Source organism: Mus pahari, chromosome 2, assembly GCF_900095145.1.
Source record: "Mus pahari chromosome 2, PAHARI_EIJ_v1.1, whole genome shotgun sequence".
NCBI classification, from domain to species: Eukaryota; Metazoa; Chordata; class Mammalia; order Rodentia; family Muridae; genus Mus; species Mus pahari.
Window position 1 is genome coordinate 162,579,851 of NC_034591.1, and position 10,645 is coordinate 162,590,495.

Here is a 10,645-nt window from a genome sequence, read left to right on the forward strand (position 1 = left end):
ATGGCCTAATCGCCCATCACTGGGAAGAGAGGCCCATTGGTCTTACAAACTTTATATGACCCAGCACAAGGGAAGGCCTGGGCCAAGTAGTGGGAGTGGGTGGGTAAGGGAGGGGGGTGTAATAGGGAACTTTTGGGATAGCATTCGAAATGTAAATAAAGAAAGTAATAATAATAATAAAATGATTCTCATTGGCGAGGAAACTAGGGCACAAAAGTCAAAAGATAAGCTCTGTCATTAAAACACCAAATTAAAATTTAGGAAAACTATTAAAAAGAATTTGTAGCACACACAGTCTAAAACCAACTTCTGTTTAAAACTGAATTATTTAAATGACAAACCCTGGTGAAAATAAATGCTGTTTTGTAAATCTTTGTTGTTCTTGTTCTAGATAGACTACAGTGACTTCCTTTCAGAGATCCTGTAACTTGCTGTGTTTGTGTAATGTGTACCTCATGAAGTGAAATAATATGTAATACTCAGCCACGCAGATAGTTTACTATCAGAAAGAAAGCTGCTCCCCAGGACCCTCACTACAAAAGCACGGAGTTTCTATTTCTCGGGATCTTCCTCTACAAGCTGGAATAGTAACTTAAGGTTAATAAGAAAGGTAGGCAAATAGACCTTCCGCAAGCCAGCGCCCTCGTTTCTTTAGGTATGTACATCAACTGGAGGTTGGAGAAGTGAAATTAGGAATTACAACTTCAAACCAATGAAGACTGCCTATTTTAACTGTCTTTAATTGCTTCCGAACGAAAGCCTATCTCGAAACACCGAAACAGCTGTTAGCTTGCCTACAGTCTAGGGCACCGAATTGCACGCCTAAAGTTAATGTCACGTTTGCCCGTGGATCTCTGAGCTCTCGTCTACGATACCCACAGCTGTCCCGTATCGGGAGCTGAGCCGTCGTCCCCTGAATGGGTCAACAGCTGACAAACGGGACACACACACCACCTGCCTCGGCGTCTGCGCCCGCTCCGGCCCCTCTCTAGGCCTGGCTTTTAATTTACGGCGAGAGTGAGCACGGTGCTGGCAGGGTCGCTGCTGTCCACGACAGCCTGGACGGGACAACGGAGGGCGCGGCCGGCCCGTGCGGAGCCGAGCACCGAAGCTCCCCGGCCGCGGGCGCGGACGCCGGCAGCACTCAGCAGGAACGCCCCCGGGCAGCGGAGCGGCTCCGCGGCCAGCTGCTCATCAGAGACGCGACGAGCACGGGCCAGCGCCAGGCCTGGGAGCCCCTCGACCGCGCCCACGTCCCCGTCCGCCCGGAACCGCCGAAGGAAACGGCCCCGGTGCGGTTTTAGCGTCTTACCCAGTGGTACGGTCCCAGCCGACCGCCATGTTTCACAGAAGCCCGGGTCGCCCGAGCCCGGCGCACACGAAGATCTCGCGAGAACAGGAGCAACTCTCACGGCTGACCATGTCCGAAGGGAGCGCAAGTGGAGACCTCGCGATACTTTCCGCGTTGACGGTGAGTGATCTAATCAAGCGGCGCGGTCAACCTGAAAGGGGCGTGGCTACGTGGAAACGAAGTGGAAACACGAGGCCGGTCCCTTTCCAGGAAGGGGAAGTTACCTTCCGCCTGACCCCGAGACAGACAGACAAGAAAGACGCGCGGCGCTACAGACCGGAAGTGATCACCAGCCACCTTAAGGCGCCCGCCACACTGCGGCGCAGGTGGTTGAGCGGCCTCCGGCTTTGCGTCTTCATTTATTCCAGTCAAGAACACTTAAACCTCCCTTGTCCGGCGCGGAGAACGGGTTCGATTATTCGGTCACTGTGCTTAAGGGTTCCCTAAATGTTAGCTACGCAAGAAAGCCCGACCAGTGTACGCTCGTGGCCCTTCACAGCACGGGACGGAACAGAAGGGCTTTGGAAAAGAAGTCGGCTCCGGAATGCTGGAGAGGGAACCCATTCCAGCTCCCGTTCCACCGATTTACTACCAAATTTTACAGTCACGCGTTGTCATTTAAAAACAGTATAAGAAAAGCGTATTTATGACGAATGTTTACACATAAAGCACTGTTTTCAATATTTAATCTTCACAATACTATTGCAAAGAAATACCACTATTTACTTGGTTAGTAGGTAAGGGTTTAAGTTCTAAGAGGGAGGTAAAGAGTAGTTAACAGCTGTCAAAGAGAAACAGGGTGGGAAATCTTGACTACAGTAAGTACTAAACTGTACATCAACCATTCAAACCACAGTGTTTCACTGTGTGTATACTCCTTTACTGAAAAGGGAATCTCATCCTTAAAACCAAGGACAAATGCATGCACTCTGGTGGCAATTTAATCTCCAGACTTTCAAGACTACTCCAATTAATCATAAATTTCTACTTGAGGTTCATGGATAATAGGCTTAAACACTGCCTCAAGCCAAGATTACCTAAGTTAAATATCCAATCTAACTTGTTAATACCATATTGCATTTCTTTGTATCTCTATCCCCTCATCTGTGAAATGGACATAATGTGTTGATACATGTCTAAAATGCAAACTTATCTCAGCTATAATCTATCAGCAGCTCTTCCCTGTCTCCATACCCAGGTCTACAGTGTATAGGCTCTTGTTTGGTTAGAGGCTGTTGTTCATTTAGTTACACCTGATCCTTTGTCTCCAGAGTACGTTTCCTTTAGGGTAATAATGATCCCCCTGAGAGCTGGGTTTCACAACATAGCAAAACTAAATAATTTGACCCTGCTGTTTTTAGAAAAACAATTTTCAAAGCTAACAAGCATAAAAGTTAATTTTTCCCAAAGAGTGAAACTTCTTAACCAACGAATCAATTATTTAGCTTCTCTGGTTTTCTTCCATGGGTCTCTTTCTTTGCTTTGTTGTTTTGTCTGGTGCTTGGGATCAGATTTGGGGCCTGATACAAGTGAAGTTGTACCACTGAGCTACGCTGCCAGGAGGACCTGCCTGACTTTATAGGTTAATTTCCATATTATTGGTGGTGTAATATATGGGAAACAGTCTGCTTTTTAGAAACTCCAACTCATTATGTTTCATTTATTGAAGAGAGGTTTAGGAGTAGGGTTAAAATGCTCAAAGTATATTTTTATGACATCTTTTTAATTCTCCATGGATTAGGGACAAGCTTTAGCTAGTTAATAACAAAAGTAAGAGAAACTGATATTACTCTCTAAGATTCTCATGTACCTCAAGTGGCTTTTGTATCTTATTCCTAACCCAAATCTCTTCTTTATATATGACCATCACCACCAGCCTCAGATTTGATTGGATCAGCCTTCTGTGTTTGTTTCTTCTCTCTAGCTGCCAATCTCAGTGTTGAGTTTGTCCTGAAACTGTTGCCCAGCTTCTCAATTGTACATAGAGCCTCTTTATCACAAGCTTTAGTTAGAGGTGACTACTAATTTTCTACTCATATTTTTTATTAACTAGTTTTTATTTGCCCAGACAGACTTTACCTATATCCCGGGCTGGCCATGAATTTGGGCAGATCTGCCTCAGCCTCCCAAGGGATTACAGGTATGTGAAGTGGAAACTTTAAGTTTCTTTGGAAAGTCAGTTATGTCAAATGATGTTTTGCTGGGGCACACAGGTGAAAGGATGTCTTGCTAAAGCAGACACATGAAAGAATTTTTTCCTGAAGCAGACACAGGTAAAAGGATGCCTTGCTATAGCAAACATGTGGAAGGACCTGTGATGAAGGAACATAAATGTGACCCCACAGGTGTGTCTTTGCTCTGTATATGTTTTCAACATTGTCATTTATGGGCTTCTGCAATTTTTCCATGTACCTACTTGGAGCTTGAAAATCTGAGTTGTCTTATTTATATGAGTACGTAGGTCCATGATATTTCAGTAGTTCCCAATTTTATTTTTCATCTTGGGAATTGTTTAGTTCCTTTCAGCTTTTCGAGATTCTCTGATAAGATATTGAAACCTTTCTGTATTTTCCTTAAGCTCATCAAATTTCCTTTAAACAATGATTTCAGCTGCTCACTGCGACTTTGCCCATGCAGGTTACTGCCTGGACAGTTTCTTGTCTAGTACTTTGAGTACTTGACAAGCTCAGGGTTTCCTAAATGCCCTTGGTACAAGCTAGTGTGACACAGGGCTCCCAGGGGCAGACACTGAGCCTGTTTGTCCTGAGGGAGGATGGTTTTCTCTGAGCTTGTTGTCACTTCCTTGTTTTAGCACTAGATGGCGCCCAGGTTCAGCTTTGTCTATTATCACTGTTGCTGTTTTTAGACAGAAATCAAAGCCCAGATTTGTTTCAATACATTTCTTGGAGTATTGTTTAAAAGGAAATTTGAGAAGATCTAGAAATGACCTGCCTCCAAGAAATGCTTGAAGATTGGGGTTAGATGCCTCTTCCAGTCAGTAGCCTGTGGTTAGAGTCTGCTGTATTCTGCCCTCTTCTGGGCACAGCCACCATGGGTAGATTCTCTTTCATTGTGTTGTCTTTTTGCTCTGATGATGATTTTCTTTGTTGTACATAACTTTTTAAAATTAGTTTTGTATAATTCCATTTGTCAGTTTTTCCTGTCTTGTGTGTTTTGAAGGAGTCAACCAGAAAACAATAGCTGTCAACATCTTGAGGGTTCCTTCATGGTTTCCCAGTGGTTTCAGAACTTCATGTCTTTGCTCAATGACTTTCATCCATGTGCTGTAGGATGAGCTGCTGATCTCAGAGGACAAGCTCCCCACTGCCCCCTTACAGTGCAAGGATGTCTATGGGTTGGCTCATAGCCACTCTGTGGAGCCAAGTGTGGGCCACCACAGTGTGGTCTCTACCAATGTTAAAACCTGTGACCTTGGACATGTTCCTTCACCTCATGCTGTGCCTCAGTTTTCTTTTACATAATTTTTTGAGATTATAATGTAATATGTTACTCTATGGTGATTAAACCAATTGATGTTTATAGCAGATCATAGATATTTGTTGAATAAAAGCACAATGTGAAAGCAGAGTGTTAGGCAGATGGTATTTCAATACTAGAAGGACTTGTTGGCCATGAGGAGCCAGCACAAGATCCTTAACATGCCACACTAACCTAATTTCATTTTAGAAGATCTAATTATGAGGTGGCTAGGAGAACAGAATAAAGTTAATGAATTCCAGCTTGAGTAAAACACTTAATAAGTGTCTCATGATGCCTGTATAAGCTGAGAGAGGAAAGTAAGTAGGTAATTTGACAGCCAGGAAGCCATTAACTATCAGATGGTGAAGTGGCCATGTAAGGAATGTTAACCTCTGGGAATGTATTTTTTTTAAGGTTTATTTTTAGTTATTACAGGAGAGAACTCGAATGCAGTTCCCTCCACTATCACAGACTATACAGTTGAGTTTACCACATTTGGGAAAATCTTAGGGGCCAACATATCCAAGTGCAATGGCTAAGCTTCTTGCTGGGAAAACACCTCCTGATCACAGCATCTCTCTCTCTCTCTCTCTCTCTCTCTCTCTCTCTCTCTCTCTCTCTCTCTCTCTCTCTCTCCCTCCCTCCCTCCCTCTCCCTCTGTGGGTGTGGGTATATATGAATGTGTGGGAGGGAGGGAAGGAGAGAGAGAGAGAGAGAGAGAGAGAGAGAGAGAGAGAGAGAGAGCACAAGCAGGCACACAGGAAACAGTGGAACCATTTAGAAAGTGGAGCCTTAAGTAAGAAATGCCCTCAACCTGGAGAAGTCTCTCTCCTTGTCCTAGAGGACCTTGCTTCCTTTCATTTTCTAGAGCAGCCACACAGCTGTTGTTGAAACCCTTCAAAGACATCTCCTTGTCAAGGAAGGTTCGTTTCTAGATCCACACTCAGTCAGAAGCTCTGGATATCAGAAGCATGATGGGGCATGAGGAAAGCTTTCGGAAATACCTTCATCTTGATAACACATTTCATTGCCCTGTCTTGCTGTCATTCTACTTCAGGACAAGACTCCCTTGTACATGGTCCTGCCTCATCCAAAGTCTCACACATACAACCTTCTTCATGGCTGTCTTTATATTTACTGATTCTTTACTTGTAAGTCCTTTAAATCTATATTTTGGGATAATCTCTCTTTTTTTTTAAAGGTATTATGTAGGATTTTAACTCCTAGTAATCTGCTTAATATTACTAAGTAATCTTGTTAAAAATGTCCTTGTTTGTGTATTCCAAGGTGTTGGATTTAGTAATCAAGTTAACAAGATTACTAAAACCAAAGAAGAAAGTAATTTTGAACTGTTGTATCATATGCCAAGAATAGGAGTAAACACATTAAAGACTAAAATGCCAGACAAACAAAACCAGCATCTCAGGCTGTTTTCTTGTTTAAAAAAACAAACAACAGCAACAATCAAAACCTCACAGGCTGCTGTGGGTCATACACATAAAGCAACAAGCAATGCAGAATCTTAGGGAACAAGTAATGCAGTAATTATACCTCTGACATAATGCAGCACACTGAAGTCAGCTGTCTGTAGCTGAACTGTAAGGTTCCCATCTGTAGTATTATGAAAGATAATGCACCAAACCTGTCAGGCAAAATAGTTCACAAATTATCTCCGATAAACAATGACAAACTTGTTTAAGACAGAAAAAAAAAGTTTATTAATTCTAAGGTGTTGCTGGGCGGCGGTGGCGCACACCTTTAATCTCGCACTCAGGAGGCAGAGGCAGGCAGATTTCTGAGTTCAAGGCCAGCCTGGTCTACAATTTGAGTTCCAGGACAGCCAGGGCAACACAGAGAAACCCTGTCTCAGAAAAAACAAAACAAACAAACAAAAAAACCAAAAACATTCTAAGGTGTTGGGTTTTTTGTTTGTTTTGTTTTGTTTGAGACAGGGTTTCTCTGTGTAGTCTTGGCTGTCCTAGAGCATGCTCTGTAGACCAGGCTAGCCTTGAACTCAGAGATCCACCTGCCTCTACCTCTCAGGTGCTGAGATTAAAGGTATGCACCACTAAGACCTGGCCAAGGTGAGGTGTTTTTGTTTTTGTTTTTGTTTTTTAATGCTGTTATAAGGAGGATAGTTTTCCTGATTTCCATTTCGGCATGCTTGTATATGTAAAATAAAGCACAGAAATTGTATATTAATTTTGTGATTGCCACTTTTCAGAAAGTGTTTATCACATCTGTCTGAGATTTTCTACTGGAGCACATCTTTTAAATATAAAATAAACCTTTTACTATTTTTTACTGGGAAACATCTGCATCCTCACAGGAAAGGCTCTCCTTTGTATACAGGGGCAGCTTAATCATGAGCATGTTCAGTTCATGAGCATGTGCTGCCTGTTCAGAAATGTGGGGGCTCATGAAACCATTGGATGGAAAGTTTATTATAATAAACAGTTTATTCCAGGTTACCTAAAATTGGAAAATTTAGGGTCCTGATGATCCTCTCTGTTTCCTTGTTTCTGTAGAGGGTCTAATCTGAGAGGAAACACACAGGCACACACTTAAGGAAGCATTGGCTGCTATTTGGAGGCTCAGCACCTCACTGTGTCCTTAACTTCTGTAAGTGTATGTGGTTTCCTCTAAAGTATCTGCCTAACATTTTTATTTTGTTTTTGTTTCTATTTGGATAGGTCAAAAAAAAAAAAAAAAGAAAAAGAAAAAGCAGGGATTTTGAATTTCTTTTGAAATTAAACACATGCATGTACACACACACACACACACACACACACACACACACACATTGTTGTTTTTCATATAGTCTCATGTAGCCCAGGCAGGTCTTTGTTGGGGGTTGGTCTGGTGCTGATAAGCATTTGAATACTAAGTTTTATACCCCCAAGATCGGGTTGCCCCAAGACAAATTTCCATGTGGACCAGCTTTTGTTGTGCAAACCTTGCTCCCAATTTAAACCTATTGGCTAAATAAAGATGGCTACAGCCAATGACTGGAGGGAATAGAGGTAGACAGATTTCAGTTACCTAGCTGGGGAATCACAGGTAGGGACCATGAGGAGGAAGGAGAGGAGGAGGAGGAGGAGGAGGAGGAGGAAGAAAACAGAAGGAATAGGAGGTCTCCATTAGATGTGATGGACCAGGAGTATGTGTCTGTGAGAAATGGACACTGAGGACAGTCTGGTAGAGCAGAAATAACCCAGGAAAATACAAACAGCAAGCACAGTTTGGGGAGCACAGTTGGGAAAGTAGTCAGTCTAGTAAATAGGAAGTTAGATTAGGGCTAATCCACCAGTAATTTCACAGAGCTGATTAAATAAATCCATAGGACTGTGACTTGATTATTGGGGCCTGGCTGGGTCATATTAATAAAGTTTATTAGAAACCATTTCTATAGGTCTTGAAGTCATTATGGAGCCAAAACTGGCCTTTAACTTCTGATCCTCCTGCTACTCTGTCCCCAGTTACAAGCATATACCACCACACCCAATTTATATGGTGCTGGGGATGGGACCCAGAACATCCTGTATCCTAGGGAAGCACTCACCAGCTGAGCTGTGTCTCAGCTCATATTCCTTTTTTATTTTAGGAATTCTCCAATACAGAAGAATCTCTCGTTTTATACTGAAATCAGTTAGAGGTAAATTAAGGTCATAGTCAAGGACGCTTTGTAATATTGAGTATTCAGATCTGTTTCTCATTGTAAGTCATTGCTAAGTCAGCTGATCAGACTCAGTCTCTTCAGTTTAGGCAATGATCACATTTCAGGAACATTGTAACTTTGTAAAGGACAGGCCATAAGAAACAAAGTAGGAGATTCACTTGAAGCATTTGCTACCTTGTTTGGAGAGGAGTACTGAGTATGAAACTGGGGGCCTTCTGCCTACTGAGCAGTCCACTTCCCCAGCCCAAGATACTCAATCTAGATTGTGTGGTATCCGGTATAGAAATATACACTTTCCTTATTTATCAAAAGAGGATAGATAGCTCAGTGGTTAAGAGCATTGACTGTTCTTCCAGGGGTCCTGAGTTCGATTCCCAGCAACCACATAGTGGCTCACAACCATCTATAATGAGATCTTGGGCCCTCTTCTGGCACGCAGGTGTACATGCAGATACTCATACATTAAATAAAAAGATCTTTAAGAGGAGGAGGAGGAGGAGATAGTGGCTAATTCAGTGAGTTATTTGCTTTCAAAAATCCTTCTAGTCAACAGTTGGCCAGCTATTGGGTAAGGAACCAAAAGGTAAAAGGCTTGAGTCTCTGTTTTAATTTTAAATCTAATCAATATGGTATTGATAGCTTCTCGAGAATATAATCTTTATAGATTCAAGCTTTCCCAGCATTGATTTGCAAATATCATGTATAAGTCCTTAAATAAATATTTTTCAGAACTACTGAAAATCCCAAGTTTACTTGCTCAACTTTTTTCTGATGAGGAAAATATTTACTTAGGCAATTACTAATTTTTATTTCCTTAATATAAAATAACTCGCATTTTTTCATTTTTAATGACATGAAAAACATTTGCTATACACAGTGGTGTGCATCTCCTCTGATCACTATAAATAATGGTGTACATCCCCTCTGACCCACTACACCTAGTGGTGTGCAGCTCCTGTGACCCTCTATAACCTAGTGGTGTGCATCTCCTCTGACCCTCCATAACCTAGTGGTGTGTGTCTCCTCTGATGCTCTATGACAAATGCTGCAGTCTACACTCTCTGTGGCTAACCCCTTCTCGTCCGTTGCCACTCACATGCCTCTTCCTATACCGTTTCAGTTGTCAGTGTTTTAAAACAGGTTTTAGCATGGGATGAAGCATTTGTCTGTGCTGTCTGCTCCTCACTGGCCTGGGGCTTGCCAAGTAGATCTGCCTGTCTCTGCTTCCCAGCATTGGAATAGCATGTGTGCTATCACATCTGGCTTTCATGTGTGTGTTACAGATCAGAAACAGATCTTGATGCTTGCAAGGAAGGCCAGCACTTTATAGACTGAGGTATCTCCCCGGCCCTGAAATTACATGGAGCTGTTTTTCCTAGAGGTATATTTCATGAATCAGAAGTTCCAAGGTTTAACTATTATCTGGTCAATTGGCTCTGAGCAATTTATTATCTCTGTGTGAGAGTTTTCTTTATGTTTACATAAAACAGAAGGTCAAAACATGTTTTTCAAATAAAGTTCATATGTGTTAGTTAGAACATGGCTGATGAGCATGGTGATCCTTGTCAGAATACACCTTAGACCATGTGACCTATGCAGCATGCAGGCTTAGGGAGGACTTGGAATTTCTTATAATAATTATCATGTTATAACATGTAAATGTCACCTGTTCAGAAAGGTGCTTGCTGATTTTTGACACAAATATCTTTGTGTCACATCCTCACACCCCTGTCTTCTTTCCCTGCTCACACACACAGCTATGGGGCCTTTATCCCCGGGGCCTTCCTCCCTGCTCACTCCACCCCCTTTGGTGTTCCCATCCCACATAACCTTACACTGCCTCATTCCTTGTTACATTTTAACCTTGTTAAGATCAGAGTTTGGGGTCCATTTGGTAGTTTATTGGGTCCCTGGCCTACAGTAGATATTCCCACATATCTGTCAGGAGGAAGGGAAATATGTTCAAGGAAGAGAAAGAAGAAAAGCATTAGTTAGCATATTTTAGTCATTGATATCAAAATACTAGTTGAAGAATGATCAAATATTTCCTTGAATTAGTAAGAAACTAATGCTACTCTTGCATGAAATGCTATCTCCACAGGGAGAAATATGGCATTTTATATTACAGGATGTTA

General features: G+C 42.2%; 1 protein-coding gene and 1 non-coding gene across 2 annotated transcripts in view; both read right to left on the bottom strand.

Annotated features, from left to right (window-relative positions):
• Ergic2 (ERGIC and golgi 2) overlaps positions 1–1,717 on the bottom strand; it is a 32,561-nt gene extending 30,844 nt beyond the window's left edge. Inside the window, exon 1 of the mRNA XM_021190105.1 lies at positions 1,313–1,717. The gene's annotated coding sequence lies outside the window, so the exon portion shown is untranslated. The remainder of the gene's footprint in view (positions 1–1,312) is intronic.
• A 3,546-nt stretch (positions 1,718–5,263) lies between these two features.
• On the bottom strand, positions 5,264–5,420 carry LOC115063564. Its single transcript, XR_003843406.1, has one exon. It is a non-coding gene; the product is annotated as a U1 spliceosomal RNA (small nuclear RNA).
• Positions 5,421–10,645: the final 5,225 nt, after the last annotated feature.